Consider the following 27,980-nt stretch of genomic DNA (forward strand, 5'->3'; position numbering starts at 1 on the left):
CGGCGCGCCCTCTCCTCCGTGCCTGTGTCTCTCCGCGAGCACCTTCCGCTAAGTGCGCGTGTGCCAGCAGGGTGTGCGCGAGGGGTAACCGGAGTACCGTGGGGACACGTGATCACGATCAGGCGGCTCCCACCCCGCGCCCACCGGTACCGGCCGCTCTCTCCGCTCTCCTGTACGTATCTCTAGCCGACAGTGTGCTTGTATCCAGTCCACAGTATGTATGTTCTGTATGTGTGTTGTATACTGTGTGTATATTATATACTGTAGTCGTGTGCATTATATTCTCTACGTTTGTATATGCTATACTATGTTTGTCTTTTTTCCACTGTGGTTGTGTATATATGCATGCATACTGTATGTGTGCATTATATACTGTATGTGTGTTTTATATCTATCTCGCAGATGTGGTTGTGTAGTGCATGCAAGTGTCACTATTTACTGTACTGCAAATGCGAGTATATATATATGTATGTATATGATGTATTTGTTAGTATATTGGACCTGGCACTTCAGTCCTCTTCCTACAGTGATGCAGCTGCTGGTTCTGTCTCTTGCTTCAGAACTGCTTACCTCATTCCCAGTGGTCAGTATTCTTCTCCAAGCTCTGTGCTGTCTACCAAGCAGTGGGAGTCATTGGAGTGTAGGAAATTCTAATTTTTATATCGCACACAAACGGAGATGTACTAATCCTTGGCGTGAGATAAAGTACCAGCCAATCAGCTGCTAACTGCCATGCTACAGGCTGTGTTTGAAAAATGACAGGAGCTGATTGGTACTTTATCTCCACTTTATCACTCTCCAAGGATTAGGGGGACATTTACTAAGCAGTGATAAGAGCGGAGAAGTGAGCCAGTGGAGAAGTTGACCCATCAACCAATCAATCAGCAGCTCTGCATCATTTTATAGTATGCAAATTATAGATGGTACATCAGTGCTGATTGGTTGCCATGGGCAACTTCTCCACTGGCTCACTTCTCTGCTCTGATCACTGCTTTGTAAATGCCCCCCTTAATACTGTACATCTGCCCCACTCTGTTTCACTTCAAAATGCTAAACGTTTTTCATTGTGGATACCTGACTTTTCTTTCCTCCTTTCCTCCTGTTATATGAAGAAATAAATCAATATGCTGCAAGCGCATTCTGTGTGGCTTCTTCAGTCCAGTATATTTGTGGGTTATGAGCATAGAATTGGTGAGTGTGCACACTCTGGTCACAAGTGTACACTTTGGGGCAGACACTCCCAGGTCTGGCTTCATCCTCAGGACATAGATGTTTGCACATGTGATGTGTATAAAGGTTGCTCTGCTCATGGAGCTCTGGCAACACATTTGTAAAGTGCAGAACAAGTTCCTGGTCCCAAGTGAATGGGGACCAGACCATCTGAACAATCCCTTTTATTATGTGTTTACTGTGCAACACAACTCTTGGGTACATTATGTGTCTCTTGCCTCTGTGATGCTTTCTCTGCTCTTCCAAGGAGTTTCTCTCTGTCTATCCCAGTTTCCTGTCACACGCAGTATATTTGGGTGATAGACTTGGTTTGCACACACTGTTTGCCCAGGGAGACATCTTGAAATTATCTTGTCAGGCTAATAGCCCTTGGTTGCAGTGTCTCTGACTTCCCCTCCCAGCACTGAGTTCCAGAAACTCCCTTTCACAAATCTGACACCTAACTGACAGCTACAGGCAACTGCAGGTCTTTTATCCTGCCTTTAGCTGAGAAAGAAGCAAGGGCATGCTCCCACTGACAGCATAGGTTTTCCCTTTACCCAGGAGTTTTTAAATGTTTTAGTTCTACCATTACCTTTACGTCACGTCCCATAAGTGGTATATACAGTACATCCCTCAGGGTTGTTACACTCACCTATCCATGCATACAAGGGGGCATTTAATTATGTACATACATAATAAACAAAGTATCTGGAAGAAAAAAACAGAAAAGTCCAGCACACTATATCGCAGTTTGTAACCCTTGTATTAAGTTACAGTTTATTGATCTGTATGAAAAACTGGCGGCCGTATTCCCAGCCTTTAGTATACAGTCAGCGGGATACCGGCCACCGGTATGCCGGCAGCGGTGCAAACGCTAGCAAGCCCGCTGCAGGTACGGTGACTCGCTGTGCTTGCCACAGGTTATATTCTCCCTCTATGGGTGTCGTGAACACCCACAGAGGGAGAAAAGCCTGTTGCGGCGGTATTTCACCGCTAGTCAGGATTCCGGCGTTGGCAATGGGGCGTCCGGGATCCCGACTAGCGTTGTTGTAACCGCTTCCCATTTATACATCTCAGTACAGCATCATTTCTTATTGGCTCACAAGTCAAAATGTGCATAGTTGAACAAGCAAAAAAATGCAAATAGACATAATTAATACCATGGGGTGTATTCAATAAGTGTCGGAAGCTGCCGTCTTGTCGGAAAGACGGCAGCTTCCGACAGGTTTAGGTCGGAAGGGATTCCGACCTATTCAGTTCTGGCTGTTTTTCTCCGACAAGTCGGGAATTCCCGACAAGTCGGAAAACACGTGTATTGTCGCATTAGCTACGAATCCATGTGTTCCGTGGCCAAATCCGACCCGGTTCCGACAATGTCAATCCGACTTTTTTGAAAGTCGAATTGACATTGTCGGAACTGGGGAGATGAGACGGGAGAGGCAGCCGTTGGAGCAGCGTGTGCGGCGGCCAGAGGGGAAGCAGCCGGAGGAGCAGCGTGTGCGGTGGCCGGAGGAGAAGCTTGTGCGGCGGCCAGAGGAGAAGCAGCCGGAGGAGCAGCATGTGCGGCGGCCAGGAAAAGCAGCCGGAGGAGCAGCATGTGCGGCGGATGGGGGAGTATTGGCAGTGGGCGCAGCAGCACAGACACCGGCGCTCACCAGACCCGGCTGCCGGACGAGACATCAAGGGGTTTGAGTGGCTCCCCAGCCTCCCACTGACAGTTGTCGGGAGCGGCTAAATCCGACAGTCGGACTTGGCCGCCCCATTGAATACACCCCCTAGACTTCATGGACACTTGTGAAATATGGTCCGTATATACTCAGCAGCATATCTGTCATAAAGCCCAACAGCTGTTTTGGCGCATAGCTACACCTTCCTCATAGGACACACAGAACACCGATGCATAGTCTACAATAAACACCATATTACACAGACAAACAGGTCACATCCTCCACAGTGTGCACACTTATCCTAATGAACCTACCTGAAAACTACAGATAAACCCTTTCTCATAGTGGAACCTTTCTTACACACACTTACGGAAGTGATGTGTGTGCGCTTGCTTTTCATATATATATATGTTGTGTGTATGTGTACATAGTCTCAATCCTGTATGTGTGTGTGTGTGTATGTGTGTATATATATATATATATATATATATATATATATATTCCTTCTATCATTCTGTGCATGCATGCATATCACCTGGTGTAGGTGTTTGTATGTGGATCCAACCTCTATGTTCACTGTATGTACAATCCAATATCTGTTATTTGCAGAAGTTCATTCTGCTATGGGTATTATTCTAAAAGTAATTGTCTAATGTGTTTGCTGTTACATCCATTAGATAGCCACTAGGAAAACAGCAATCAATCAATCAATCAATCAATCAATCAATCAATCAATCAATCAATCGTTACGTTCAGAATAATCAGTAGTCAGTGTATTATATTAATGACTGCAATTTATTGTATTTGTTTAGAAGTACAGCCAGTGGTCTACCTCGGTACAGATCTGTGGGGCATAGCCAATTAGCTGTGGGGTTTACCCTATGGCTTGTTGTCAGACCAGACCTATTCATGCATGACTGCGCATAACAAGGATTTCCCCTTGCAGCTTAAAGAGTTGAAGGTAAAATTCTGCTGTAAATGTACCATCTGGGGTTTAATGCACGGGAAACCCATAGATTCCAGCATTTAACATGGAATCTATGGGATTTCGCGCAGGGAAAATGCAGATTAATTGTTTAGCTCTGCGTGCTAATCCTGGAGTTTTCCCTGTATGGTAAGCCCTGCGGCTAATTGGAAATTCCCCTATGTGTCTTTTTCTTTTTTTTTTATCTTTTAGAATCTGTTTTGCAGTGAGTTAAGCTCTGTACACACCTTTGCGATCACTCTTTAGATGCAATGTTTCGATTGACTTCACTCCCGTATAGAAGTCCTGACCACAGTGACGATACGCCTGTACATATTTGCGACCTGTGATCCCTGTATGGCCAAAATATCTAAAGAATTTTTTTTATAACGCGCACACGCTCCTGATTTTAGGCTACACTTATGGTAGATGTTAACAGAATTACCATAATGGACTGGAAAAGGATGTGATTCCAGAACGTAAACACACACACACACACACACACACACACACACACACACACACACACACACACACACACACACACACACACACACACACACACGAAGAGAACAAGAAGAGAAAATTGTGTCCTCATTTTCTACAGTACTGCTGAGGGTAGAATACCTTCTTTTCACTCCCCATCATGTGTTTGACAAGAAAAAAAGGCTGAATTTATTGTATTGCAGCAATGGTGACCGCACTGCAAGCTATTATAAAAGAGGAGCAAGAATTCTGGACCAAAGGTTTGTGCATGCTCACAGTGTCGGCGCAGCAGCTGGTGTGGCATCAGAGCAATGGTCGAAAGTGCATAGAAACTGAAATTTTGGTCCGATATGGTCCCGTCAAATCTGAGGAATATTTAAGAGGGCTTAAGATGGGATCATTTGATTTGACTGGTGTTCCTCCGATAAAACATGATCAAAGCTGCGCGCACACTCTTACGATATCGAAAGGGTGGGTCGAAGTCGAAAGAATGGCCTGACGATTGTATAGATGTGTACCCAGCTTTGTTTCCATTTAAGTAAATAAGTTGACTATACTGTCTTTTTTTTCCTCCTCATATGCTGGAAGATGTTAGGAGGGGATACAGACAGGTAGACTTGCTTTGCAGAAATACGAGGGGTGCGCAATATGTTTCCTGATCAGGTAGAGCAGACACAATGTAACTGGTTATGAACTGTGATATCTGACTAAAGTTGTTATGAAATGTCAAGGCACAGAACCGTAAGCAGCACTGCGTTATGAAGCTCAGTAGAGGCCACTGGAGATCCATGATCTTCTACGACTACGAGTGGTCTGTGACAGCCGGAGAGTTTTGACGGACTGTGAGCTGCTTTTGGGGAGGAAGCACCGTCCCAAACCACTATGTTTGAGTGGTTTGAAGAATTTCAGCGTGGTAGACGGTCCCTTGAAGCCGAGTGCTGCGGCCGACCTCTGTCCAACATCACCGAGGGTAATGTTGCTGCAGTGCGGGCCATAGTTGAGATGGACGCCTGAGTGATGTGGCCCAGTTAGAGACGGAGATAGGCATCTCATCGGGATCCATCCACTTGATACTCCACGAAAAGCATGGCCTGAGCAAGGTTTATGCACCCTAGGTGCCCCATCAGCTGACGTGAGAGCAGAAGGAGGCTTGGTTGACTTGGTGCCGCAACATGCTGGCCAGGTTTGGTGGTGGTCATCTGAACTCTGGGAGATCATCAGTGGCGATGACTCCTGGATTTATGGTTTCAACCCCAGAGACCAAACAATAGTCGGCCCAGTGGACCTTACTTAGTTGGAGGTGCACTGCCACAGTGCAGCTAACATGAGCCAAGTTTGACCAAGCAGATGATGGCTGTATTTGTGGCCAAGATTTGTCATGTAGCTACTGTACCACTGAAGCAACAGTGCACCGTCACTTGGGACTCGAACGTCAACCAATACATCCCGCAAGTGCGGGAAGCCATTTCAAGGCGCCATCCAAGAACTCTCGCTTATGGTGCCCTTCTCCATCACGACAATGCATCCTCCTGCAAGTCCAGGAAAGTGGTAGAATTTCTGGCCCATGAACTCATCTAGGAGCTTGGTCATCCGCAGTCCAGTCCAGACCTGGCCACCTGCGACTTCTTCATGTTCCCACAAATCAAGCGCAAAATGCTTTTTGAGTCACTGGAAACTGCAGTGGAGATCTTCATCCACCATATAGAATATATATAATTTATCATTCTCTGTGCAGCCCTGCCCCCTCATTGCATTGTCTGTAGATATCTTGCTTGGGATGTGCTGTTTGCATGAACTGTATGTCAAAATTGTATGTAATCAGACAGATACAAAAAAAAAAGTGATAGCTGACAATGTTGCAGAACTGATTACTACAGCAACCCTTGTTGTTGTTCTCGGTGGGCCTGCTACCACTGTTTCTCCCAATGAGAGTAGATGCTTTTAATTTTGACCCAGAAGCTGGATCTGCTCATGTGTGAGCAGAATTACGTAGCCGAATGGCTTTATATGCAAACTTATTAGAAGACCTTTCTACGTACAGTATGCTGAGAATGCGCTTCAGTGCTTGACTTCTTTATTGTTGAAGTCAAGCATGCAACAGCTATCCTTCCTGTAAAGTAGAAATCTCTTCTTTAGTTTCCTGTATAAACTATATTATGCTTTTTTTGTTTTGTTTTGTTTTGTTTTTACTGTATATGATGTGTAGTGGCTGTCAAAATCTTTTAATGTATTTTTGTAGCTTTTTTGTTATCAACCTGTTTGTTCCATCCATACCACAGGTTGAATACTGCCAGCCTTAAGGGCCCTTTACACACTGCGCGATAGTAATGAAAGATATGAACGTTCTCGTTCACTAATGAACGATATACCGTTCATATCTTTCAGTGTGGAGGCACCAGCGATGAACGATGCGCCTGGGTTGCCTGTTTACCCATTTGGGGAGAGTGCAGTGAAATACCTTGTCCCCATGTGAGACACATTAGCCTGGGTTGCCTGTTTACCCATTTTGGGGAGAGTGCAGTGAAATGCCTTGTCCCCATGTGAGACACATTAGCCTGGGCTGCCTGTTTACCCATTTGGGGAGAGTGCAGTGAAATGCCTTGTCCCCATGTGAGACACATTAGCCTGTGCTGCCTGTTTACCCATTTTGGGGAGAGTGCAGTGAAATGCCTTGTCCCCGTGTTATGGGCCCTTCACACTGGGCGAGAATACTGAAAGATATGAACGATCTTGTTCATTAATGAGCAAGATACCGTTCATATCTTTCAGTGTGGAAGCACCAGCGTTCATCGCTGGTGCCCCGTCGCTTGTGCATGCAGGCCAACACGGATGATCTCGTCCATATTTGCCTGCACTGCTATGGAGCCGGGTGACGATGGGAGTGAAGAAACTTCACTGACCCCCCCCCCCCCCAGCCACCGAGTCGGCCGTATCCGCCGTTGGGCAGCTCGCTGGTGGATCGCGCTGTGTGTAGGGCCCATTAGTGTTATGTTCTTTTGTTTATTGGAAATAATATACAGTATGAACTGTTAGTTTACCGCTATGTGGTTAAACATCATCATATTGGGGTTTTAACTAGCGGATTCAGCTTTTGTATAAAAGTGTATTAGAAGGGTGCAGGGCTTTGTATTGTTTGTGGCTTGTGGCAGGAAGTGAATTGCTCTGTGTAATAGGCAGGGAAGGTCACAAAGCTTGTAGTGTTAGCTAATGTTTTAGGTTAAATTTTCAGACTATATGGATCATAAAAGTGTTTTGCTTTTATTTTGAAATTATATGGCACTGTCTCTCAGAGGGACACTCCTGTCATGTAGTAATTACTGATAGCAGTTGGGTTAATGGGTGTTGGTGGTTTATTTGCTATGACAATGCTTAATTCAATGTTGATATCAATGCACGCCCTCTGACCACACCAAATGCTGTAACTCTTGCTCCAAAGCAGTTAAGATAACATAATGCTAAGGCTCAATGCACATAATATGTTGTCTGTATTGTGCATGCATATATGTGTGTACAATATATATATATTATACACTCTGTGGCCACTTTATTAGGTGATTTTTAGCATTGGGTAGGACCACCATTTGCCCCCAGAACTGCATGAGTTATTTATGGCAAGGTGATATAAGCATTCCTTAGAGGGGGGAATTCAGTTGTTATAGAGGCTACCTGAACCCACCGGCAGCTATTCACATGTTTCTGCTGGGAGGCGCAAGTTCTTTATTTCAGCTCGCCACCCCTGGGGGTGGCGAGCTGAACTGCGCAAGAAGTGACATGTTTGGGCGCCCAAACATGACTTTTTGCGTCACGCCCATTCGTTTAATAGGGTTTTGCCGCTTTACACAGCTAAACCCGACTGATAAGGGCGCGATCAGTGGAGGACAATTGAATATTGCCCCGCAATCTCCTGTCACTTTAGACTGAAGGTAAGGCACGATTAAACAATTGAATTCCCCCCCCAGAGAGTCTTATCTATGTTACCATGTTAACGTCACGCAGTTGCTGCAGATTTGTTAGCTGCACATTCATGCTGCAAATCTAATGTTCCACCACATACTAAAGGTTCTCTATTGTATTAAGATCTGATGGTTGTGGTGGCCTTTGGAGTTAACTGGCCTTTGTTATGTTCGTGGAATGTGTGCTTTGTGACATGGTTCGTTACCCTGTTGACAGCAGCAAGTAGAAGATGGGTATGCTGTAACCATAAAGTAGTGATCAGAGCTGCTGGGAAATGTCTAATAACACTGCCCTATGTATATTATTTTCATTGTTCTTATCTGAAAATGTAAACTATGGGGTATTGTGGTTGTATCATATTAAACATTTTGTTTTTCCCATCCCCCCCCCTCCTCTCCACAGATACCACCGCCACATCGTAATGGTTTATTGAGTCTGACCTCATAAGTACTTTTCAAAAAACTGACTTTAAGCTTTGCTTCTTATGGTGTACCAGGCCCAGCGAATATGTATCTGGGTAGAAGTCCGTTGTGGGTGAGAAGGGCCTCTGAGTAATACTATTTAATATTCTGGCAACAATAAAACAGACTTGGAACTAGAGAACTGGTTGTCGTCTCAGTGCACATACATTTTCTTCAAGCCAAGTCATAAAGTGGCTACTGACGCAAAAAGAAAGAAAAAGAAAAGCTTCTGAATATCGCATTTTTTCTAAATATCGGTCTTCATTTACCCTTACTATGGATTTATTGCACCAATCCTGATGACCGCATACATGGAAGTTGCATAGCTGCAAACGGGAATTCTGACTGTCACCATCCATGTCTCTCCACTGTGCTGTCTGCTGATACAGGTGAGTTTTACACCTAGATCGGTTCTCTTACTGATAAGTGCTTTAGTGATTTTGTAATGGCCAGTGAGAACAACTCATCACACATTTTACTGCATTTTAAAATGCTCATTGGATTACATTTTGTGCTAACAGAATGCTGTGCTTTTAGTTACCTTAATCACTATAGTTCAGTTGTGTGTTGTAAGAAGAGGTTTTTCTACATTAATTTTTGGAAGTGCATTTTGTGTGAATGTTTCAGCAGTCTCAAGGCCAGATATCTATAATTGCATCCTTTTGAATTGACATATGTTATGCTTGGAGACATACTAGCATATGATCAGCTGACCAAAAACTTGGACTACATACATATTAGAGCATTTCCATGTGTAGCCAAAGAGTGTCTAAATACAATGGTGCTGGTATCCCAAAGTGCTATAATCTATGTTTAGACTTTTTTGTTTTTGGAGAATGCAAGCCCTATGCTGTATATTGTCAGCAGTAAACATGTCTGGTATGATAACATGTGGTTTGATTTAAAGCAGCCAGTTTTCAGTCCTTTAAGTCATTGCGTGTAAATGTACGTCCTGGTGCAGTAGACCTTGCCTACACTTTTGTTACAGCCCTACACTCTTTTCTAGAACTGTTTAGTGCCCTACAACACACTCATATGGAGGAATTCAATTGTTTTGGGCATTTGGTCAGTGATATACAGTTGTTTTCTGAGTGCCGCGGATGTCCATTACTTATCGTGCTTGTCACGCCCAAATTCATTTGGTTTAGACGCATAGGGGGGATTGAATTGTTTTTTGCAAACCCACATTCTAAATTGTGCAAAAAGTGGCCCGTTTGGGCTTCCAAACAGCACTTTATGCGTTGTGCCCAGAACTATAGTCTTGTTTAGCCATTTTCATGGCTAAAGCCAGTACTTCTGGGCACAAATGGCGCAATACAAAAAAAAAAAAAAAAAAGCAATTGAATAGCGTACCCTGATCTTCCATCACTTTAGACCGTGATCAGACACATCTGGGCACACGTAGACAATCAGTTGCCTCCATTTATCGGCTAAACTAATGCAGAGTATTTGGCGTACTGCTAAAATGGCAGTTTGGGTGTCAAAAAAGGAGGTTGTGAGCAGATACTATAGGTGTTTGCAGCACACGATGGCAAAACAATTGAATAGCTCCTGTCGGGCACCCATTTCTTACCTGTGCCCAGAAACCGTTGAATTCCCCCTATAACCCGCTTTTTACCCCCATAGTGTAGAACAGTAGTGTTCATTCTAGCACCCTGTACCTTATCAGTGAAAAGGGCATATTTTAATTAATAGGGGCAAAGCTGTAGAGATACATCACTTATAAAATTTTGCCATTAAAATATGCCCTCCTAAGTGCAGGGTACTAGAATGAACACTACAACAGGCCGTATTCTTTTCATATTGACTAGCACTAGAATCCACTGAATACATTGTTAATACGGTTTCAAATATCCATTGCGTGTTTGTGATTTTTAAAGGTTGAGTAAAGATATTATCTGACAGTGTAAAAGATTCTATTTTATTGAGCTGAATAAGTAAATTTTTTGTTTTCTAAAATTGTTAATACAGCAGTATAAAAATGTACAAAATAACATTGATGGTCATTCACATTTGTCATTCATGCAGCAGAGCAGACAACTCATTTAATGTTGGAATTTCAGATGAAGTGTTGACAATAAGGTGCAAAATCTTTTATTGAACAATGGCAGTGCATATTATACTTATCCCTGGTTCACCACGCTAATCCTCAGGATCCATCATTACAGAGGATTTGAATTAGAAGCGAGGGTATGTAGCTCCCGGTACGAGTGCCTGGAGCTATCCAATTGACTTCATTGTGTCCAGCACTTAAGTTGGGGGATGCAGTTTACTGTGACCAATGTCCGGGGCTTAGTAGCGGTAAACAACTTAAATTTTGGGTGTGACCTTAGGTCACACTCACACGGTAACACTGCGACTAGCCCTGAGTTACTAGCTAAATTGACTGCTCGCACCTCAGGAGGCTGTGAGCAGAAATCCTCTTGTTGTGGATTTACAGTGCTGCCAATTGAATAGCTCCAGGCACTCATCCCAGGAGCTTACCAAACTTGCTGAAATGATTTGCCAGGATAGGCTTGTGATGGCTGTTACTGGCCTCCAAATATTTTTTGTCATTTTATTACGGTCTCAATAGAAATAAAGATGTGAGGCGTAAGATATTAGAAGCCTGTGTGGTCTGGAAGAGCTTCGGCTATACATATCTGCTCATTACCACTGCGTGTATACTTGACCTTTGATATACCACTTTATCTTCCTGCAGTGGTAACCCTAACATTGTATATTACTGTCATATTTTGGAGTTTAGTTGCCTTATATAGAGGAAATACTACTACATTTCCCATATGTGAATAACTTCCTGCATGGAGCTGACTTCTTGATAGAAATGATTCTCATGTAAAAAGTCTTGTAATGTTATGGGAACTGTACATTGGGAGTGAACAAATTCCAGGGCCAAGTGGCCAATGGGGAAGGAAAAATATTGCTGAGGAGAAACATTTGGGAGCCACTTCCATGGGTGGTAATAAATAATGTACATGATTCTGTACAGTATTTGGTTTTGTCTGAAACTCCCTTGTGAGTTTTGTTAGTAGCCCTTTCAATGGTTTAGTGATATTTTTAACCACTAAACTGGCATAGTCGCATTGATGTGTGCTTTACCTGGCTTGGTCGCATCACATGTGACGCACTGCCCCCTGCTCTCCAGAGCCACTGACGTCTGCTGCCCCATTACGGCCCGAACATGGCAGTGACACTGCACTCTCTGACCACCGACATTACTGCAGGAAACACACCCCAGAATGCCATGTGGCCGGCATAGTGTGCTGCATGCTCCAGAGAAGCACAGTGCTGGAAGGGAAGCATGTGCAAAACTCAGCTGCAGCAGTGAGAACTGATCATCAGTCCCCCCCCGACACAGTCTGATGGCGCTCTGCATTGGGAAGGGTGGGTGGGGGTGGTGGCACCGGGGGGGTGCTGTAAGGGGCTGTGGTTGCTACTATTCTTAGGGGGTGGTCTTCAGTATGCCGCCGGCCGGGATCTCGGCGACCAGCATACCGGCGCCAGGATCCCGGCCGCCGGCATACCGACACACATTCTCCCTCTTGGGAATCCACGACCCCCCTGGAGGGAGAATAAAGCATGGGGCTTATTAGCGCTCGCCCAGCTGTCGGTATGCGGGCCGGTATACTGGTCCTCGGGATCCCGGCCGCCGGCCACTCATACTACACTCTTCTTAGGAATTGAGGCCAATGGGGGTTCTATTGGCGTTTGGGGAGGGGGGGGGGGGGGAGATTTTCTGAGTGGTTTTATGTGGAAAAAAATGTTGGTTAAGCTTCACTATTTATCTGTATCTTTGGTATCTACTGCTTTAATATTTTAATATATACTTTGGTAAATCGCATCTGGAGAATTTTGTTTGGTAAAAAGAATTGCTGCAGATTTCTTTTTTCTTTTTTTGTAATATTATCTTTGCAAGTTGCACAAAAGATAGAGTAAGAACGGATCTAAAATAACTCAGAGTGAAATTGAATTCGTCCAGCCGGAAGTGGCATATCACTCCCTTCTACACTGCAGGTTTTTCCTCGCACCCCATAGAGGTGCACAGGAAAACCTGTGATGCGGCATTACCGGAACTGGCCGCACAGGAATGGCTGACATATATTATCAACAATTCAGTACCCCCATTACAGCAAATTAAAGTGACAATTCAACATTAATATAGATGAAATGCTGTGGATTTATGGATCAAGGAAAAAAAAATGTTATGGCATAACTGGAATGTTTATGCTTGACTGTCATTATTACTGTCAGTAGGCTGGCATGTCAGGATGGTGGCTCTGTAGCTTCCATATTTGCTTAGCAGAAATTTGCAGTGTGTTCTTGTTGGCTCATATAGCGGGCAGGGACGGTGGCGTTGCATCTCTTGTAACTTGTATCATATTCTATGAGGACACCATGTGGTGAGAATTGCAGCTTTATTTAGTGGTGTGAGGGGGGAGGTCTTGCTTTTCTATTCTTTAACGGAGCTGTAAAGGAACAATGATACATACTTATTGTGTTAAACCTCTGTGGCACCATTAAAAGACTCTATACGTTCATATGTAAATAAATTTGTACGTTAGACTCATTACTCTGCAGCAGGTTGCGCTGTTAGGAGGGATCTGCTTCTCTAAGCAGCTTCACTGGGTTTGTAGATTCATATACTGGGGCAGACTCTGCCTATTGCCCTGCATTCCATTTTGCTGTATAGCAGGCAGTGCCTCAGTATTACAATAAAAACACTTAAATATATCTCCCTAGAAGGAGAAAGGACTTAAAGAAACCATGTAACAGTGCTTTTTGATAGGGCAGTGTGTAGCCCACAGTAAAACATGCAAATTCCTATACAGCTGTAACTTATTTTTCTATAATCATATGTAGACATTTTTGGTGACAGTGTAAATAGCTGCACGTGGGTGAAAAGACCAGAAATGCAAATCTGGGGTTGCAATCAAGATAAATCTCTGCTGTGCCATGGTGGACACTAAAAAAAATGGCTGCATGGATAGGCTTACTGTACCATAGGTACCATACTGTACCTCTAAACCAGGACACACCTGAATTACACAGGTTTTATATATGTTTTTATAGGGTTTTACCTATATAATAACATCATATACAAGTCTTTGCCCCCCGCAGCCAGCAAATCTTACATGATTGTGTTACTGTTGCTGTATTGTGTTCTAGGGCAATAATTACCAAACTCCGTCCTCATGGCACCTAACGGTCCCGCTTTTTAGGATAGCCATGGTTGAGAACACAGAATCTCAATCATTTTGATTTAGCTATCAGGACTGAGTTTGCGAACCACAGTTTTAGGGTGACCATATGGGTATTTTTTTTTTACTCCACTTTTGGGGTCAATTCAATTACTGGTGATGTACTGCCAAGCATTGACGTGATGCTCCACTTCACACATATCAGCCAGTTACTGTACCTCTGACATGTTCTCTTCTGTACCTCTGTGATGTGAGGGAGAACTTGCTATGCGGATGGCCACCATGTGCATTTCTGGAACTAATTTAATTGACCCTTTAAGTGCAGTGTCCAATTGCTTCACATTATTATTCTTTTCTATGGAGAAAAAGGGAGAGGTTGTCACACAAATGTGTTAATCACTCAGTCAGGTTTTAAAATGCTGGCATTCATTGGATAAGTTTCCAAAGCGTATTCCAATTTGAATATATTATTAGTGCAGAGCGATTCACACAGAATGCTCTAAGAGCTTGTTATATGCTGTGAGAATTAATAGCGCTGCACTATTATGGCTCCTATGAAATCACTGTAAAATGGGGCATTAGTACTTTTGAAGCTTGGAAAGTAATGGCAGGAAAAGCACTGTGTAACACTACACTAGGCTGTGTACCCTTCGGCATCGGGCAGGATGGTTTTAAATGCAACCAGCTATTAGATTTAGGGGGCATCCTAAATTATTCCCATGACTTTTCCATCTGTGAGCTATGTGTTCCCCCCACCCTCATTTTCTTGTGGGGCTGGCACACAGGAGGGCAAAAACAATTATTTACCAATGACCGACCGCCTCTGTGATCCGGTTTAGTTATTGCCTTGCAAAGAACAGGTTTGCTTCCGCACAGGTCAGTAAATGAAAGGTAAATTGCGTAAACCAGCATTCATCAGGTAAGAGGACACAGTTTCTATGATCTTATACAGCTGGTGGTGCAGCACGAAGTCCGTAATTGCTTACTGTACACAGATAATGAGAAAAAAAGAAAGAAGTCTTTTTTGGCGCACTCTTAGAAAAATAGAAGAAGTATCTTGTACTAAGAAATCTAAAAAGTAGCTTTTATTCTATTGCATTAAAATATAATCTCCTAACATACACACAAAAACACATATATAGAATTTAGTATCGGCGGTGGATGATACCAACAGTTACTATATACTGCTTCAAATATCAATACGCTAGATTTGGGCAATGTATAGCGGGAAAATCATAGATCATGTCCTACATTGGACTGGACTCAGCGCAACCTTTATTGTTTGGACAGCTCTTATCAAATATCTGTACCATAAACTGTATCTGACCAATCAGTACCCCAGATTAAATAATCGGGTCGATTCTATTCGGCAACTAATGAATAGCGCCGGGAATTAGCTCCCGACGCTATTCAATTCAGCAACTAGTTACCTGCAATTGTCGGGAATTCTTCTCTCATCCCCGGGGGATGAGAAGAGAAACCCGACAAAAGTGCTGCCTCGCGGCCGGCGCGAGGCTGATTCTGTCGGGAATCAGCCTCTCGCCGGGGAGTTAAGTCGGAGAATGCCCGTTCTCCCGACAAAACTACCTGTTTTGTCGGCGAGAACGGGCCATCGCCGACGTAACTAGTTGCTGAATTGAATAGCGTCGGGAGCTAATTCCCGGCGCTATTCATTAGTTGCCGAATAGAATCGACCCCAATGATCCAAGTAGTTCCGAAGGGGAAAAAAATTAAGAAGTATAAAGTGAATCTGCTAAGGTGTGTACACATGGTGCAATTTTTTTCTTTCGATTTTTGACTATATAGTCAAAATTGTAAGAAAATATAGTGCATATCGCATCGTGTGTATAGTCTTTGCGATGCCGATGCGCGGCCCCGCGGGATCGGCATCACCAGGAAAAATAGGCTGTGCAGGCAGCCCAACATTGACTATATCGGCGGGCTGAGCTCCGGCCACATCGTATAGTCAATGTCGGGCATATGGCGCATCGGCCCGTGTGTACACACCATTAGACTGGAGTAATAATTAGTTGTTGCTTTATTGGGTTTTTTCCCCAAATGCAGAGGCATGTTTATGTGTAAGCTAGTGCTATGCCTTACTCCTCTCATCTGAATATAATGCTTGTGACGTAAAAGAGGCTACCAACAAAAGAGGGGAACACGACTGATAAAGGCATACACTTGCCAGAGGCATTTCTGCAGCTGATGTCTAACTTGTAAAATGAACCTTTATTTATTGTACTTTATGATACAATAAACTGTTTATGCAAACCTTGACCATTGGGGACAGTTTAGAGCACATCAAATATTTAGTAAATAATTCTTACAAAGGATTACATGTTTTCCATGCTTAAGGTTTTAATTACAGTATGCAGTCAGTCGTTGTTCTGTTTCCTTGGTACAATCCTTTCTTTCTTTCTGAGAAGACGTTTCTAGTTTAAACAGTAGACCGAAACATACCAAGTAAAATTCCTCATAAGGGTTTGTGCAGTTTCATAATATAATAAAGGGTTACGTTATTAGTAGCTTTAATGTACAAATCCCTTCACTGCCGAATGCATACTGCTTGCCTTGTGGGTTCAAACAACAAGGAGTTCTTCTTTCTATTCAGTATTGTGTTAGGAAGGGAAGTGATGCCTTCCTTTAACGTACAATGTATATTCTTACTTTCAAAGTTCTGAATGAAATAACAATGGCTTGTTACCAAGGAAAATGCATTGCACCAGTCACATAGGCCCGGGCTGCCTGTTTAGCACATTTGGTTAGTATGTAGAGTGCAGTGAAATGCCTTGCCCCAGTCCGAGCCACATTAGTCTGGGCTGCCTGTTTGCCCCTGTGTGGGTAGCCTGTAGAGTGCAGCAAAATGCCTTCCCCAGTGTGAGCCATATTAGTCTGGGCTTGGTATCGGGATCCAGACGTTCGGGATGCTTGCTGTCAAAATACCAACAGCAGCATTCCGATATTAAAAATAGAGACACTTCGTGATAATAATAATAATAATAATTTTATTTATATAGCGCTCTTTCTCCAATAGGACTCAAGGCGCTTAACAGATACATAGCATAATATAGTACAGAAAATAATAAAGTACAATTTCATAAAATACAGAAGCATGAAGATACTAAAAGGGACATTATGGAAATGCTTGAGTAAACAGGAAAGTCTTGAGTCTACTTTTGAAGGATTCTATAGTTGGGGCCTCTCGCACTGTGCGGGGAAGTGAGTTCCATAGAGTCGGAGCCGCATGACTAAAAGCTCGACCCCCCAGATGAATTACGGTAGATTCTAGGTACTGCTAAAAGTCCTTCATCTACAGATCGCAGTAATCGAGCGGGGCAGTATGGGGTCAGAAGCTGTTTCAGGTACCTTGGGCCTTGGTCATGTAATGCTTTGAAACTCAGTAAGCCAATCTTGAAGGTGATTCGCCATCTTACAGGCAGCCAGTGAAGGGAGAAGAGGATGGGTGTTATGTGGCTAGAACGGGGCTGGTTGGTTAATAGCCTGGCAGCTGTGTTTTGCACCAGCTGTAAGCGTTGCAATTCTTTTGCTGGTAGACCAAGGTAGAGGGCATTACAGTAGTCTAAACGAGATGATACAAATGCATGTATGACTTTTGGCATGTCATCTGAGGGAATTAAGTGCTTGATTCTGGCTATGTTCCTCAGGTGAAAGAATGAGGATTTGATTGTGGCTGATATCTGATGTTTAAGTGTCAAGCCACCATCCAGGACAACGCCAAGATTCCGCACACGATCACTGGTCTGTAATTCTGAATCCCCCAGTGTAAGTCCAGTTGGTTGGCTATGCTGCAGTCTTGTCCTTTGATGTTGCGGTCGTATCATAAGGACCTCTGTTTTATCCGGGTTCAGTCGCAGCCAACTGGCGCTCATCCACTCCTGTAGTTCAGCTAGACAGCCATTTAGGGTTGCTATTGGGTTATCAGTGCCCGGAGCAAAGGACAAGTACAGTTGTGTATCATCTGCATAGCAGTGGTAGACCAGGCCATGGCGCCTGATTATTTCGCCCAATGGGAGCATGTATACTGCAAAAAGCATGGGGGATAGTATAGAACCTTGTGGGACACCACATGGCAATGGCACTGGTGGTGATGAGTATAATCCAGATGATACTCTCTGTGACCTGCCTGTGAGAAATGATTTGAACCAGCTTAGGACTGTGCCATCCAGACCACAGAAATGTATCAGTCGCTCAATCAGAAGCCCATGGTCCACGGTATCAAATGCTGCCGAGAGATTACTAACCCTAACCTACCTTCCCCGCAGCCTTGCCCTAAACCCCCCTTCCCCCGCAGCCTAACACTAACCCTTCCCGGACTGGACTGTATCTCCACAGGGGATGCAATTAATATAATGGCTTTCGGGATACGGGCGTTCAGGAGGCCGATTTCGGAATCCCGACTACCGCTGTTTATTCCCACTCGGTTGGTGGGTCCACGCCACCAACCGAATGGGATTATGACCTGTGGCGAGCGCAAAATGCCACGAGGGGATTCCGACTGACTGGATGCTGTTGTCGGCATACTGACAGCCGGCATCCCGTCTGCTGGTACTACATATGTATTCCCTCTACAGTACAGTTATACCCCTTTCACATCGCACAAATAACCCGTTATCGACACGGCATATTGCCGTGTCGAAACGGGTCAGTGTGCGATGTGAAAGCTCCTTTGCTGAAATAGCGGATCGCCTGACCCGGTAATTCAACCCGGTAAAAAAGAAGGGTTATTACCGGGTTGAATACCGGGTCAGGTGCAGTGTGAATGGGAGCCGTTCCGATGTGACACGGCTCCCATTCACAGCATAGGGAGAGGCGGCGCAGGAGATGAGCTCATCTCCCAGCGCCGCCTCCACCCGCGCCCCTGCTGCTGCTGCGCTGCTATGGCAACCGACCCGGTATATTGCCGGGTCGGAAAGCCAGCAAAGGAACGCAAATGCCGGATCCCACCCGTTAAGGACACGTTTCTCTTACCGGGTGGGATCCGGTATTTGCGATCTGAAAGCAGCATTACTTTGCTACAATGCCCATATAATTGTGTTTGTATTCCCTTAACAAGTACAGGGTTTATCTGTATATATAGAAATGTGAAAGCCCTCACTCAGTCGCTCACTCACTGACTAACTTATAAATAATTCTTTTACTTCCCGATATGTTAGGAAGCTGAAATATAACATATGTATTCTTCAGGTGGGAAATAGTAAAAGTAATTAGAATTTAAATAAACCGCCCCTAAGTGGATGAAAAGGGGTTTGACGTAATGATGTGATTACCGATGCATGGCTTGCGTTGTGATTTTTTTAAAATTCAGTACATTAAGTATTTGTACTTATTAATTTGTGCTTTCTGTCCTTGATGAGGATGTATACTGAATAAGTGGATGCTTTTTAATTCTTTTTAAATACTATTTGTTTTATGATCATGTTATTAAACATTTACAAATAACTGTATTGGTTGAGTGAGCATTTGTTTATTTATATTTATGTAGAGTGCAGTAAAATGCCTTGCCCCAGTCTGAGCCACATTAGTCAGGGCTGCCTGTTTACATCTGTGTAGGCAGTCGGCAGAGTGCTTTGAAATGCCTTGTCCCCATGTGAGCCACATTAGCCTGTGCTGCCTGTTTACCCATTTGGGGAGAGTGCAGTGAAATGCCTTGTCCCCGTGTTATGGGCCCTTCACACTGGGCGAGTATACTGAAAGATTTGAACGATCTTGTTCATTAATGAGCAAGATACCGTTCATATCTTTCAGTGTGGAAGCACCAGCGATGAACGTTCGTTTATTGTTGGTGCCCCGTCGCTTGTGCATGCAGGCCAATATGGACAATCTCATCCATATTTGCCTGCACTGCTATGAGGCCGGGTGACGGGGGGAGTGAAGAAACTTCACTCCCCCGTCACTGCCCCCCTGCCACCGGGTCACCCGTCGCCCTTATCCGCCGTCGGGCAGCTCTGCGGCGGATTGCAAAGTGTGTGGGGCCCATTAGCCACATTAGTCTGGGCTGCCTGTTTACCTCTGTTTGGGAATTCTGTAGAGTGCAGCAAAATGCCATTTCAAATTATTTTTTTCCCCCTCGACTGTCACATTTGCTTCATGTCCTCTGTCCGTAAAGCGTTTCATATTTAAAGTTGTGCATGTGCATAATTTGTATCTCTAAATAGCTCAATCAGTGTATTATTAGCAGTGACGCTGCTTTAGTTGCTTTCATGTAATTGGCCTCATCACAGTAAGTTTCCCTGCTGCATGTCGTTCCACATTTTATATGTTCATTTTAGTGGGAGATTGGTAATGAGCAGGGATACCTATGAAAAGACTTGTGACATACAGTGATGGTAGTGGAGGCTATTCTTGTTTGGTTTGTTTGTGTGTGCACGTCCTCCTGAATGAGCACTGCAGTGCAATCTTGTAATCTTCATAAAATCACATTTGTCTAAAATAAAAACACGTTTGATATATATGTGTGTGTGTGCAGTTGTCAATAACTGTTTCTCTGACGTCCTAAGTGGATGCTGGGGACTCCGTCAGGACCATGGGGAATAGCGGCTCCGCAGGAGACAGGGCACAAAAGTAAAAGCTTTAGGATCAGGTGGTGTGCACTGGCTCCTCCCCCTATGACCCTCCTCCAAGCCTCAGTTAGGTTTTTGTGCCCGGCCGAGAAGGGTGCAATCTAGGTGGCTCTCCTAAAGAGCTGCTTAGAGTAAAAGTTTTGTTAGGTTTTTTATTTTCAGTGAGTCCTGCTGGCAACAGGCTCACTGCAACGAGGGACTTAGGGGAGAAGAAGTGAACTCACCTGCGTGCAGGATGGATTGGCTTCTTAGGCTACTGGACACTAGCTCCAGAGGGACGATCACAGGTACAGCCTGGATGGGTCACCGGAGCCGCGCCGCCGACCCCCTTGCAGATGCTGAAGAGAGAAGAGGTCCAGAAATCCGCGGCTGAAGACTTCTCAGTCTTCATGAGGTAGCGCACAGCACTGCAGCTGTGCGCCATTGCTCTCAGCACACTTCACACCAACGGTCACTGAGGGTGCAGGGCGCTTGGGGGGGCGCCCTGGGCAGCAATAAAAGTACCTATGCTGGCTAAAAATACATCACATATAGCCCCTGGGGCTATATGGATGTATTTAACCCCTGCCAGGTTGTCAGAAAAACGGGAGAAGAAGCCCGCCGAAAAGGGGGCGGGGCCTATTCTCCTCAGCACACAGCGCCATTTTCCTACACAGCTCCGCTGCTAGGAAGGCTCCCAGGCTCTCCCCTGCACTGCACTACAGAAACAGGGTTAAAACAGAGAGGGGGGGCACTTATTTGGCGATATTATTATATATTAAGATGCTATAAGGGAAAACACTTATATAAGGTTGTCCCTGTATAATATAGCGTTTTGGTGTGTGCTGGAAAACTCTCCCTCTGTCTCCCCAAAGGGCTAGTGGGGTCCTGTCCTCTATCAGAGCATTCCCTGTGTGTGTGCTGTGTGTCGGTACGTGTGTGTCGACATGTATGAGGACGATGTTGGTGAGGAGGCGGAGCAATTGCCTGTAATGGTGATGTCACTCTCTAGGGAGTCGACACCGGAATGGATGGCTTATTTAGGGAATTACGTGATAATGTCAACACGCTGCAAGGTCGGTTGACGACATGAGACGGCCGGCAAACCAATTAGTACCTGTCCAGGCGTCTCAAACACCGTCAGGGGCTTTAAAACGCCCATTTACCTCAGTCGGTCGACACGGACACTGACTCCAGTGTCGACGGTGAAGAAACAAACGTATTTTCCATTTGGGCCACACGTTACATGTTAAGGGCAATGAAGGAGGTGTTACATATTTCTGATACTACAAGTACCACAAAAGAGGGTATTATGTGAGGTGTGAAAAAACTACCTGTAGTTTTTCCTGAATCAGATAAATTAAATGAAGTGTGTGATGATGCGTGGGTTTCCCCCGATAGAAAATTATTGGCGTTATACCCTTTCCCGCCAGAAGTTAGGGCGCGTTGGGAAACACCCCTTAGGGTGGATAAGGCGCTCACACGCTTATCAAAACAAGTGGCGTTACCGTCTCCAGATACGGCCGCCCTCAAGGAGCCAGCTGATAGGAGGCTGGAAAATATCCTAAAAAGTATATACACACATACTGGTGTTATACTGCGACCAGCGATCGCCTCAGCCTGGATGTGCAGCGCTGGGGTGGCTTGGTCGGATTCCCTGACTGAAAATATTGATACCCTTGACAGGGACAGTATTTTATTGACTATAGAGCATTTAAAGGATGCATTTCTATATATGCGAGATGCACAGAGGGATATTTGCACTCTGGCATCAAGAGTAAGTGCGATGTCCATATCTGCCAGAAGATGTTTATGGACACGACAGTGGTCAGGTGATGCAGATTCCAAACGGCACATGGAAGTATTGCCGTATAAAGGGGAGGAGTTATTTGGGGTCGGTCCATCGGACCTTGTGGCCACGGCAACAGCTGGAAAATCCACCTTTTTTACCCCAAGTCACATCTCGGCAGAAAAAGACACCGTCTTTTCAGCCTCAGTCCTTTTGTCCCCATAAGGGCAAGCAGGCAAAAGGCCAGTCATATCTGCCCAGGGATAGAGGAAAGGGAAGAAGACTGCAGCAGGCAGCCCATTCCCAGGAACAGAAGCCCTCCACAGCTTTTGCCAAGTCCTCAGCATGACGCTGGGGCCGTACAAGCGGACTCGGGTGCGGTGGGGGGTCGTCTCAAGAGTTTCAGCGCGCAGTGGGCTCACTCGCAAGTGGACCCCTGGATCCTACAAGTAGTATCCCAGGGGTACAGATTGGAAATTCGAGACGTCTCCCCCTCGCAGGTTCCTGAAGTCTGCTTTACCAACGTCTCCCTCCGACAGGGAGGCAGTATTGGAAACAATTCACAAGCTGTATTCCCAGCAGGTGATAATCAAAGTACCCCTCCTACAACAAGGAAAGGGGTATTATTCCACACTATATTGTGGTACTGAAGCCAGACGGCTCGGTGAGACCTATTCTAAATCTGAAATATTTGAACACTTACATACAAAGGTTCAAATCAAGATGGAGTCACTCAGAGCAGTGATAGCGAACCAGGAAGAAGGGGACTATATGGTGTCCCTGGACATCAAGGATGCTTACCTCCATGTCCCAATTTGCCCTTCTCACCAAGGGTACCTCAGGTTCGTGGTACAAAACTGTCACTATCAGTTTCAGACGCTGCCGTTTGGATTGTCCACGGCACCCCGGGTCTTTACCAAGGTAATGGCCGAAATGATGATTCTTCTTCAAAGAAAAGGCGTCTTAATTATCCCTTACTTGGACGATCTCCTGATAAGGGCAAGGTCCAGAGAACAGTTGGAGGTCGGAGTAGCGCTATCTCAAGTAGTTCTACGACAGCACGGGTGGATTCTAAATATTCCAAAATCGCAGCTGTCTCCGACGACACGTCTGCTGTTCCTAGGGATGATTCTGGACACAGTCCAGAAAAAGGTGTTTCTCCCGGAGGAGAAAGCCAGGGAGTTATCCGAGCTAGTCAGGAACCTCCTAAAACCAGGAAAAGTGTCAGTGCATCATTGCACAAGGGTCCTGGGAAAAATGGTGGCTTCTTACGAAGCGATTCCATTCGGCAGATTTCACGCAAGAACTTTTCAGTGGGATCTGCTGGACAAATGGTCCGGATCGCATCTTCAGATGCATCAGCGGATAACCCTGTCTCCAAGGACAAGGGTGTCTCTTCTGTGGTGGCTGCAGAGTGCTCATCTACTAAAGGGCCACAGATTCGGCATTCAGGACTGGGTCCTGGTGACCACGGATGCCAGCCTGAAAGGCTGGGGAGCAGTCACACAAGGAAAAAAATTTCCAGGGAGTGTGATCAAGTCTGGAGACTTCTCTCCACATAAATATACTGGAGCTAAGAGCAATTTACAATGCTCTAAGCTTAGCAAGACCTCTGCTTCAAGGTCAGCCGGTATTGATCCAGTGGGACAACATCACGGCAGTCGCCCACGTAAACAGACAGGGCGGCACAAGAAGCAGGGGGGCAATGGCAGAAACTGCAAGGATTCTTCGCTGGGCGGAAAATCATGTGATAGCACTGTCAGCAGTGTTCATTCCGGGAGTGGACAACTGGGAAGCAGACTTCCTCAGCACGACCTCCACCCGGGAGAGTGGGGACTTCATCGGGAAATCTTCCACATGATTGTGAACCGTTGGGAAAGACCAAAGGTGGACATGATGGCGTCCCGCCTGAACAAAAAACTGGACAGGTATTGCGCCAGGTCAAGAGACCCTCAGGCAATAGCTGTGGACGTTCTGGTAACACCGTGGGTGTACCAGTCGGTGTATGTGTTCCCTCCTCTGCTTCTCATACCTAAGGTACTGAGAATTATAAGACGTAGAGGAGTAAGAACTATACTCGTGGCTCCGGATTGGCCAAGAAGGACTTGGTACCCGGAACTTCAAGAGATGCTCACAGAGGACTCATGGCCTCTGCCGCTATGAAGGGACTTGCTTCAGCAAGTACCATGTCTGTTCCAAGACTTACCGCGGCTGCGTTTGACGGCATGGCGGTTGAACGCCGGATCCTAAGGGAAAAAGGCATTCCGGAAGAGGTCATTCCTACCCTGGTCAAAGCCAGGAAGGAGGTGACCGCACAACATTATCACCACATGTGGCGAAAATATGTTGCGTGGTGTGAGTCCAGGAAGGCCCCACGAAGAAATTTCAACTCGGTCGATTCCTGCATTTCCTGCAAACAGGAGTGTCTATGGGCCTCAAATTGGGGTCCATTAAGGTTCAAATTTCGGCCCTGTCGATTTTCTTCCAGAAAGAATTGGCTTCAGTTCCTGAAGTCCAGAAGTTTGTCAAGGGAGTACTGCATATACAACCCTCTTTTGTGCCTCCAGTGGCACTGTGGGATCTCAACGTAGTTCTGGGATTCCTCAAATCACATTGGTTTAAACCGCTCAAATCTGTGTATTTGAAATATCTCACATGGAAAGTGACCATGATGTTGGCCCTGGCCTCGACCAGGCGAGTGTCAGAATTGGCGGCTTTGTCTCACAAAAGCCCATATCTGATTGTCCATTCGGATAGGGCAGAGCTGCGGACTCGTCCCCAGTTTCTCCCTAAGGTGGTGTCAGCGTTTCACCTGAACCAGCTTATTGTGGTACCTGCGGCTACTAGGGACTTGGAGGACTCCAAGTTGCTAGATGTTGTCAGGGCCCTGAAAATATAGGTTTCCAGGACGGCTGGAGTCAGGAAAACTGACTTGCTGTTATCCTGTATGCACCCAACAAACTGGGTGCTCTTGCTTCTAAGCAGACGATTGCTAGTTGGATGTGTAGTACAATTCAGCTTGCACATTCTGTGGCAGGCCTGCCACAGCCAAAATATGTAAATGCCCATTCCACAAGGAAGGTGGGCTCATCTTGGGCGGCTGCCCGAGGGGTCTCGGCTTTACAACTTTGCCGAGCTGCTACTTGGTCAGGGGCACACCCTGGCTGAGGAGGACCTGGAGTTCTCTCACTCGGTGCTGCAGAGTCATCCGCACTCTCCCGCCCGTTTGGGAGCTTTGGTATAATCCCCATGGTCCTGACGGAGTCCCCAGCATCCACTTAGGACGTCAGAGAAAATAAGAATTTACTTACCGATAATTCTATTTCTCGTAGTCCGTAGTGGATGCTGGGCGCCCATCCCAAGTGCGGATTGTCTGCAATACTTGTACATAGTTATTGTTACAAAAATCGGGTTATTATTGTTGTGAGCCATCTTTTCAGAGGCTCCGCTGTTATCATGCTGTTAACTGGGTTCAGATCACAGGTTGTACAGTGTGATTGGTGTGGCTGGTATGAGTCTTACCCGGGATTCAAAATCCTTCCTTATTGTGTACGCTCGTCCGGGCACAGTATCCTAACTGAGGCTTGGAGGAGGGTCATAGGGGGAGGAGCCAGTGCACACCACCTGATCCTAAAGCTTTTACTTTTGTGCCCTGTCTCCTGCGGAGCCGCTATTCCCCATGGTCCTGACGGAGTCCCCAGCATCCACTACGGACTACGAGAAATAGAATTATCGGTAAGTAAATTCTTATTTTTTCTCTTACGTCCTAGAGGATACTGGGGACTCCGTAAGGACCATGGGGTATAGACGTGTTCCGCAGGAGACATGGGCACTATAAAGAACTTTTAGTATGGGTGTGCACTGGCTCCTCCCTCTATGCCCCTCCTCCAGACCTCAGTTAGATCATGTGCCCAGAGGAGACTGGGTGCATTACAGGGGAGCTCTCCTGAGTCTCTGAAAAATAATTTTGTTAGGTTTTTTATTTTCAGGGAACACTGCTGGCAACAGGCTCCCTGCATCGTGGTACTGAGGAGAGAGAAGCAGCCCTACTTAAATGATAGGCTCTGCTTCTTAGGCTACTGGACACCATTAGCTCCAGAGGGAGTCGGAACGCAGGTCTCACCCCGCCGTTCGTCCCAGAGCCGCGCCGCCGTCCTCTCGCAGAGCCGGAAGATAGAAGCCGGGTGAGTATAAGAAGAAAAGAAGACTTCAAGGCGGCAGAAGACTTCAGATCTTCACTGAGGTAAGCGCGCGCCATTGCTCCCACACACTACACACACACTGAAGGCACTGATGGGCGCAGGGGGGGGGGGGGCGCCCTGGGCAGCAATATAAACCTCTGGACTGGCAACAGGGTACATTAGGCTGCGGAGGCAGTAAATGAAAAAATCCTCCGCCATTTTTTTGTATATTGGAGCGGGACTGAAGCCTGCCGCTGGAGTGGGGGAGCTTGATCCCTCAGCACTAACAGCGCCATTTTCTCCACAGAACGCTGCAGAGAAGCTGGCTCCCCGGACTCTCCCCTGCTGAACACGGTGACAGAGGGCTGAAAAGAGGGGGGGGGGGGGGGGCATTTGTAAGGCGCAGTGAGTGTATACACATTTCTTATACATCTAAAAAGCGCTATATCTGGGTTTTTATTCCAGTGTCAGTTGGCGCTGGGTGTGTGCTGGTATACTCTCTCTCTGTCTCTCCAAAGGGCCTTGTTGGGGAATTTGTCCCCTTATAGATATATCCCTGTGTGTGTGGGGGTGTCGGTACGTGCGTGTCGGCATGTCTGAAGCGGAAGGCTCATCCAAGGAGGAGGTGGAGCATATGAGTGGTGTGTCTCCGTCGGCAACGCCGACTCATGATTGGATGGACATGTGGCATATGTTAAATGCAAGTGTGACCTCATTACATAAGAGAATGGACAAGGCAGAGTCCAGGGAAAAAGCAGGGAGTCAATCCACGGATTGGACTGGGTCACAGGGCCCTTCTGGGTCTCAAAAACGTCCCCTATCCCAAATAGCAGATACTGGTACCGACACGGATTCTGACTCCAGTGTCGACTACGATGATGCAAAATTACACCCAAGGGTGGCAAAAAGTATTCAGTATATGATTATTGTAATAAAAGATATTTTGCATATCACTGATGACCCCTCTGTCCCTGACACGAGGGTGCGCATGTATAAGGAAAAGAAACCTGAGGTAACCTTTCCCCCATCCCATGAGCTTAACGAGTTATTTGAAAAAGCTTGAGAAACTCCAGATAAAAAACTGCAGATTCCCAAAAGGGTTCTTATGGCGTATCCTTTCCCTGCACAGGACAGGGTACGTTGGGAATCCTCTCCCAGGGTGGACAAGGCTTTAACACGCCTGTCCAAGAAGGTGGCGCTACCGTCTCCGGACACGGCAGCCCTCAAGGATCCTGCTGATCGCAGACAGGAAACTACTTTAAAGTCTATTTATGCGCATACAGGTGCTTTGCTCAGACCGGCAATAGCATCGGCATGGGTATGTAGTGCAGTTGCAGCGTGGACAGATACCTTGTCAGCTGACCTTGATACCCTGGACAGGGATACCATTTTATTAACCTTAGCCCACATTAAAGACACAGTCTTATATATGAGGGACGCTCAAAGAGACGTTGGGCTGCTGGGTTCCAGAGCCAATGCCATGGCTATATCTGCGAGACGAGCTCTAT

The 27,980-nt window shown here is 45.7% G+C and overlaps 1 protein-coding gene across 6 annotated transcripts in view; it reads left to right on the top strand.

Annotated features, from left to right (window-relative positions):
- The first annotated feature begins 9 nt into the window (after positions 1-9).
- The window catches only part of FBXW7 (F-box and WD repeat domain containing 7), a 382,444-nt gene continuing 354,473 nt past the window's right edge, over positions 10-27,980 (top strand). For 2 of the 6 annotated variants that reach the window (XM_063920550.1, XM_063920551.1), the window contains exons 1-2: positions 10-172; positions 8,686-9,133. The gene's annotated coding sequence lies outside the window, so the exon portion shown is untranslated. Of the gene's footprint in view, positions 173-3,691; positions 3,841-4,917; positions 4,993-8,685; positions 9,134-27,980 lie in introns of all 6 variants that reach the window. The other 4 variants (XM_063920545.1, XM_063920546.1, XM_063920552.1 and 1 more) reach the window with 4 other exon arrangements.

The sequence above is a fragment of the Pseudophryne corroboree genome, chromosome 1 (assembly GCF_028390025.1).
Source record: "Pseudophryne corroboree isolate aPseCor3 chromosome 1, aPseCor3.hap2, whole genome shotgun sequence".
Taxonomy (NCBI): Eukaryota; Metazoa; Chordata; class Amphibia; order Anura; family Myobatrachidae; genus Pseudophryne; species Pseudophryne corroboree.